This window comes from Scyliorhinus torazame, chromosome 5 (assembly GCF_047496885.1).
Source record: "Scyliorhinus torazame isolate Kashiwa2021f chromosome 5, sScyTor2.1, whole genome shotgun sequence".
Lineage (NCBI taxonomy): Eukaryota > Metazoa > Chordata > Chondrichthyes > Carcharhiniformes > Scyliorhinidae > Scyliorhinus > Scyliorhinus torazame.
The window spans coordinates 105,981,606-105,987,897 of NC_092711.1; the positions used below are offsets into that span (position 1 = coordinate 105,981,606).

The window sequence follows — 6,292 nt, forward strand, 5'->3', positions numbered from 1 at the left end:
CATGCGCTCAGCTGCACATGGCCGCCGAGCAAGATGGCGGCCGCGCAGGGGCCCTGCGCCATATCGCCCCCGAAACAGATGACAGCCGTTAACAGGCTGATCAGAGCCCAAAATACCGATGCGGCCGCACATACGGTGCAACACTTGGGCTGTATCAAAAGTGCCGGAACCGACTTATCACAGTGAGGGCAATAACTGAATAATGACGGATAATACTACCCAGAATGCCGGACGTGCATGATTACGCCCTATCTCCATCAGCAGGACCGTAACGCGCAGGCGTCAGAATGTCCCGCGCCCGGAAGTCGCCTCTCTGTGTGGAGCACAGCCGCAGTGAGAGTGAGTGCGGCTCCCAGAGGCTGAATGAGAGCCGCCGCGAGCGGGGACGATGGTGAGAACCCAAACCCCCCAATAAGACCCATTGATTTTATTGTCAGTCTGCAGACAGGAGCTGGAGAACTGAACCCAGGCAGAGGAGAGGGAGGGAGAAAACTGGAAGTGGAGGAAAGAAATGATGCAGATGGTGAGATGGGTTTGGATTTCAGCCCAGGGAGGAGGGAGAGTGCGTGGGACTGGGATTTCCAGCTTTGGGGGAACAAGAGAGGGAAAAATGTTCCAGAGAAACTAGAATTGTCTTTTCAGAATTTCTGTCCTGGATTGACAGTGATGACTTTTGTAAACTCCTTTTACAGGATATTGGAAGTGGAGGATTGGCCGACAGAAAAACAAACTAAACATCACCGAAATCTGACAGTCACTCAATTCATCAGGAGCTGAATGTCATCGGTCTTTAAATCTGGAAGGAGAAATGTTTGTCTGTTCTGTGTCAGGAAAACAATTTCAAATAGCAGTGTGACTGCAAAAGCACCAAGGTCCCCCCACCCCGGGTGAGAGTATTTCAATGAACTGACTGTGGAAGAGCTTTAACCAGCCTCAAAAAAAGTATCACACCATTCACTGCAGTGAGTAACTATCGGCATGTTTTACGTGTGGAAAAGGCTTCAACCGGGAGAGACATAAGGACACCCTCACCATGGAGAAACCGTGGAAATGTGCAGACTGTGGGAAGGGATTTAGTTACCCATCACAACTGGAGGTTCATCGGCACAGTCACACTGGGGAGAGGCCGTTCATCTGCACCATTTGTGGGAATGGATTCACCCATTTATACAATCTTCTGACACACCAGTGAGTTCACACTGAGGAGAGGCCATTCACCTGCTCTGTGTGTGGGAAGGGATTCACTCGGTCATCCCACATTGTGACTCATCAGCTTGTTCACACTGAGAAGAGACCGTTTATATGTCTTGACTGTGAGATGAGTTTTAAATGTAAAAAGGATCTGCTGACATATCAATGTATTCACACTGGGGAGAGACCGTTTTCCTGCTCCCTGCGTGGGAAAGGATTCATTCAGTCATCACACCTGCAGACACATCAACTTGTTCACTCTGATAACAAACATTTTAACTGTCCTGACTGTGAGAAGAGCTTTCAAAACAAAAAGGATTTACTAACACATCAATATGCTCACACTGGGGAGAGACCATTCACCTGCTCTGACTGGGAAAGGATTCAGCCGTCCAACTGCCCTACTGAACTACGAGAGAATTCACATTGGGGAGAGGCCATTCACCTGCTCTGACTGTGGGAAGGGATTCATTAATTCATCCAACCTTCTGATACACCAGCAACTTCATACAGGGGATAGACTGTTCACCTGCTCTGAATGTTCATACAACCTTCTGACACATCAGCAGGTTCACAGTGAGGAGAGGCCATTCACTTGCTCAGTATGTGAGAAGGGATTCACTCGTTCATCCAACCTATTGAATCACCAGCGAGTTCACACTGAGGAGAGGCCATTCACCTGCTCTGTGTGTGGGAAGGGATTCAGTCAGTCATCCAACCTGCTGGCACATCAGAGAGTTCACACTGGGGAGCAGCCATTCAACTAATGTCTGTGGAAAGGGGTTTACTCACTCATCCCACCTGTTAACAAGCAACCACAAGGTTTAGATTATACCCTTATTGATGCTGCTAATCATGTACAGGACTGAATAATGTTCACTCTGACAGTCTTAATCTGCTGGTGAGGTTTATTATTCTGAATAAATGTGTTTGAAACGTTGTTTCAGATTTTTGTCTTTCCCAGCTGAGTGTTGAATATCACCTGTTTGGAGCTCCGAAAGGACAATCTGGGGGAGGATCACACAGCAGGAACAGAACTTCAGCCTGGACACAGTCCTTCAGGGTCACACTGAGAGGGACAAACAACACGTTGGTCTTTCCCATCTCTCTTCACTGACAGCAAAGTCCCCGTGTGGGTTAATCCTGAGGCATGTAAGAAATGTGTTCCAATCACTCTCCCATATCTCACAACCCCTAAACCCCTAGAACAGAAGCATCTTTACAACTGTGTTCAGAGTCGGGAAGAACAATGGCCAATGCTGAAAACGTGCTGTCAAACCAGCGATTGGTGTAAAACTGGGATGTTCCTGATTGAATGTAAAGCAGCTGGTTTCAGTTTCCAAGCTGAAAATGCATCGGAATCCGTCTCAAACATTTTAATGTGTTTGTGTGACAGTTGCAATTATTTCATTGTATAGAAAGCTACTTAAAATAGATTGGTTGAAGTTTGCATTAAAATAGCAGCAGGCAGGCATAACAGGAACCTGGTAACAGCAGGGAGAATTAGACAATAGTTTCATTCTCAGATAAAGAAGGAGCTGCAGCTTGTGTCCAAGAATTCCCAGTTTTGTTGATGTGTGCTTCCCACATTCTGTCCTTTTAAATAAACCTCACCCCTACCAGCCTTTAACAATCAGAAACATACCAGAGAAAAGGGCGAAGCTGTGTCTGCCCCTTTAACTGGGAGCTGAGCAGTGTCAGAGCCCCGACTGTCCCTTTAAGAATGAGTGATGTGGCCAGGAACTGGGGAACCCTACATAAACTTAACCTGACGCGACTGGTAGAGCAGATGGAGGAGGACTTTAAGAGGTGGGATATGGTGCCCCTGTCATTGGCGGGCAGAGTACAGGCGGTTAAAATGGTGGTCCTCCCGAGGTTTCTTTTCGTGTTTCAGTGCCTCCCCATCCTGATTACAAAGGCCTTTTTCAAAAAATAGACAGGAGCATTATGACCTTTGTGTGGGCGGGAAAGACCCCGAGGGTAAAGAGGGGGTTCCTGCAGCGCAGTAGGGACAGAGGGGGATTGGCACTGCCGAGTCTGAGTGACTACTATTGGGCCGCCAATGTGCCGATGGTCTGTAAGTGGATGAGGGAAGAAGAAGGTGCGGCGTGGAAAAGGCTGGAGATGGCGTCCTGTAAGGGAACGAGCCTAAAAGCGCTGGCGACGGCGCCGCTACCGTTCTCCCCGAAAAGGTACACCACAAACCCAGTGGTGATGGCGACTTGAAGATCTGGGGGCAGTGGAGACTGCGCAGGGGAATGACGGGTGCCTCGGTGTGGTCCCCGATAAGGAATAACCACAGGTTCGTCCCGGGGAGGATAGTTGGGGGATTTCAATGTTGGCAGCGAGCAGGAATTAGGAAGCTGAAGGACCTGTTTGCGGACGGGACGTTTGCGAGTTTGGGAGCATTGGAATAAAAATGTAAGTTGCCACCAGGGAATGCTTTCCGATACATGCAAGTGAGGGCATTTACGAGGCAACAGGTGAGGAAATTTCCACAGCTCCGGACGCAAGGGATCCAGGATAGAGTGATTTCGGGGGCATGGGTTGGAGAAGGTAAAGTGTCTGAAATATACAGGGAGATGAGAGACGAGGGGGAGGCGATAGTAGAGGAGCTGAAGGGAAAATGGGAAGAAGAGCTGGGGGAAGAGATTGAGGAGGGGCTGTGGGCAGATGCCCTAAGTAGGGTAAATTCCTCGTCCTCGTGCCAGGCTTAGCCTGATTCAATTTAAGGTTCTACACAGAGCGCATAAGACGGGAGCAAGACTGAGCAGGTTTTTTAGGGTGGAGGACAGGTGTGGGAGGTGCTCGGAAAGCTCGGCGAACCACACTCACGTGTTCTGGTCGTGTCCGGCACTGCATGAGTTCTGGGAGGGTGTGGCAAGAACGATCTCAAAGGTGGTGGGGGTCTGGGTCAAACCAAGCTTGGGGTTAGCTATATTTGGGGTTGCAGAAGAACCGGGAGTGCAGGAGGCAAAAGAGGCCGATGTCTTGGCCTTTGCGTCCCTAGTAGCCCGGCGAAGGATTCTACTTATGTGGAGGCCTGGATAAACGGCATGGCAGGGTTCATAAGACTGGAACGAATAAAATATGCGTTTAGAGGATCGGCTCAGGGGTTCACCAGGCGGTGGCAACCGTTCCTTGACTATCTCGCGGAACAATAATGGAAAAACAGAAAAGACAGCAGCAGCAACCCAGGAGGGAGGGGGGGGGGTAGGGGGGGGTACCATTCCGTGTTTTTGTTTTTTCTTTGCTAGTTGTTGATATTTGCTTCTTGTTTATTTCTTTTTTTCATCTGTTATTAGTTTAATATATTATTTAAATAACGTTTAATGTATATTTCTTTACTAAGTTGTAAAAACGGAAAATTTTTGTTTGAAAAACTTCAATGAAATATATTTCAAAAAAATAAAGAATGAGTGATGTGTTCAGCTGAAGATTCCTGTTGGCTGTTTTCTGGGTGGTCTCCTTATTCTGATCATTCTCCGTGATCCTCGGGTATGTGAACCTGCTCTCCTGTCTCCCATTCACTGAACATTTCTACTCACTCAGATTCTCATTGATATGCAGGGTTGTTGGTTTGACCACGCTAAGTTGCCCCTTAATTGGAAAAAAATGAATTGGGTACTCCAAATTTATTGTTTTAAAAGGTTATGGTCTAACAGTGAAAGAGTAACAGACACCAGAAATGGATTATATTATGTTGTCAACAAACCAAGACAAACTCACTATTATATGAAAACCAAACATTAGTTATGGTTCTCTGGATACTGACTGTATTATCATTACATTAGATCCAATGATATGTTCACTCACACACTGAAGCCTGACTTATTATGGGAACAGACAATGTGTTTGTGACTCTCAAAGTGACTGAATCCTTTGCTGGTTATCCTCTGGGCCCCATCTCCACTATTATTGTCTGAGACCCTGTGGTTTTATAGGGTTTAACGACTGTCCTATGAGAAGGGCAGATAATTATAACTTTTTTGAGTTTTGTGAGTGATGACCTGCTGCGTTTATCACCACACAGCAGGAGGATATCCTGCATCTGCCACTTAGTCTGGCGTGATACACTGTGTGAAAACTATGTAAAGGAACAAAAATGAACTGATGGACAAAACAAAGGGGGCTGCTCCCAAACAACGAATGGAGCACAGCCCAAAAAGAACTGGAAAGGAAACGGAAACTTAACAAAACCCATCAAATCAAAGTGCGGAAATCAGGGTCTATAAGGCAGTCAACCCCTGCGGCGGCCACGGAGCAGGGTAGGCCTCGAGTGTGCCCGTGGACACCACATGCTCCAGGGACACCCGGCTGCGAACAAGGCTGCGGAAGAGGGTCAGACAGGTCGGATGACCCCCTTGGTCGCCCGCTGTTTGGACCTATTAATGGCAAGTTTGGCCAGGCCAAGGAGCAGGTTCATAAGAAGGTCCTCCGTCTTCCCCGCCCCCCTCCGCACCGGATGTCCGTAGATCAGGAGCATGCGGCTGAAGTGCAAACAAAATTCCAACAACAACATTGCCAGGAAAGGAAAAAGGGAGTGCAGCCGAGGACAGACAACATACACGGTCCACAGGCCGCAAAAGTGTGAGGTCTCTGGGGAGGCCGTGTGGTGGCCTAACTTTACTTAGTTTTCACACCGTGTATCACACCAGACTAAGTGGTGGATGCAGGATATACTCCGGTTGAACGGCACTGCTCTGTGCAACACCCTCCACCCCAGTTTTATGGAGAGGACGCGTCTGTAGAGGGACCTCCACCGCCGGATGACAACAAGGCACGCCAAGGCGTGTACGGACGGCGGGCGAGGGCAAGGAGGTGGAAAGTGTGCAATTACAGGCCATACAGGAAACCCCTCCGTGCGGTGCGGAAAGGAGGGTATTTTCGCAAGGCGGCTGGGGTAGTGGGGCACCAGCGCCTGGTGGAGGGGGGTTCCGGTGCTTGGGACAAATGTGCAATTCTGTCCAAGCTGGCATCTGCCCAGAGGGGATGCCACTGCACAACTGCGCCGTCTCGAGTCCAAGTGTGCCCACGGGGTTGAGCACAACTTATTTGAGGCCTCGGGTCGCTTGGGCCACGCGCTGGAGGGACACTGCTC

The 6,292-nt window shown here is 48.8% G+C and overlaps 1 long non-coding RNA gene across 1 annotated transcript; it reads left to right on the forward strand.

The window, feature by feature from the left end:
- Positions 1 to 36: 36 nt before the first annotated feature.
- On the forward strand, positions 37 to 2,131 carry LOC140421581 (uncharacterized). The gene is made up of 2 exons (XR_011946918.1): positions 37 to 391; positions 693 to 2,131. It is a non-coding gene; the product is annotated as an uncharacterized lncRNA (long non-coding RNA).
- Positions 2,132 to 6,292: the final 4,161 nt, after the last annotated feature.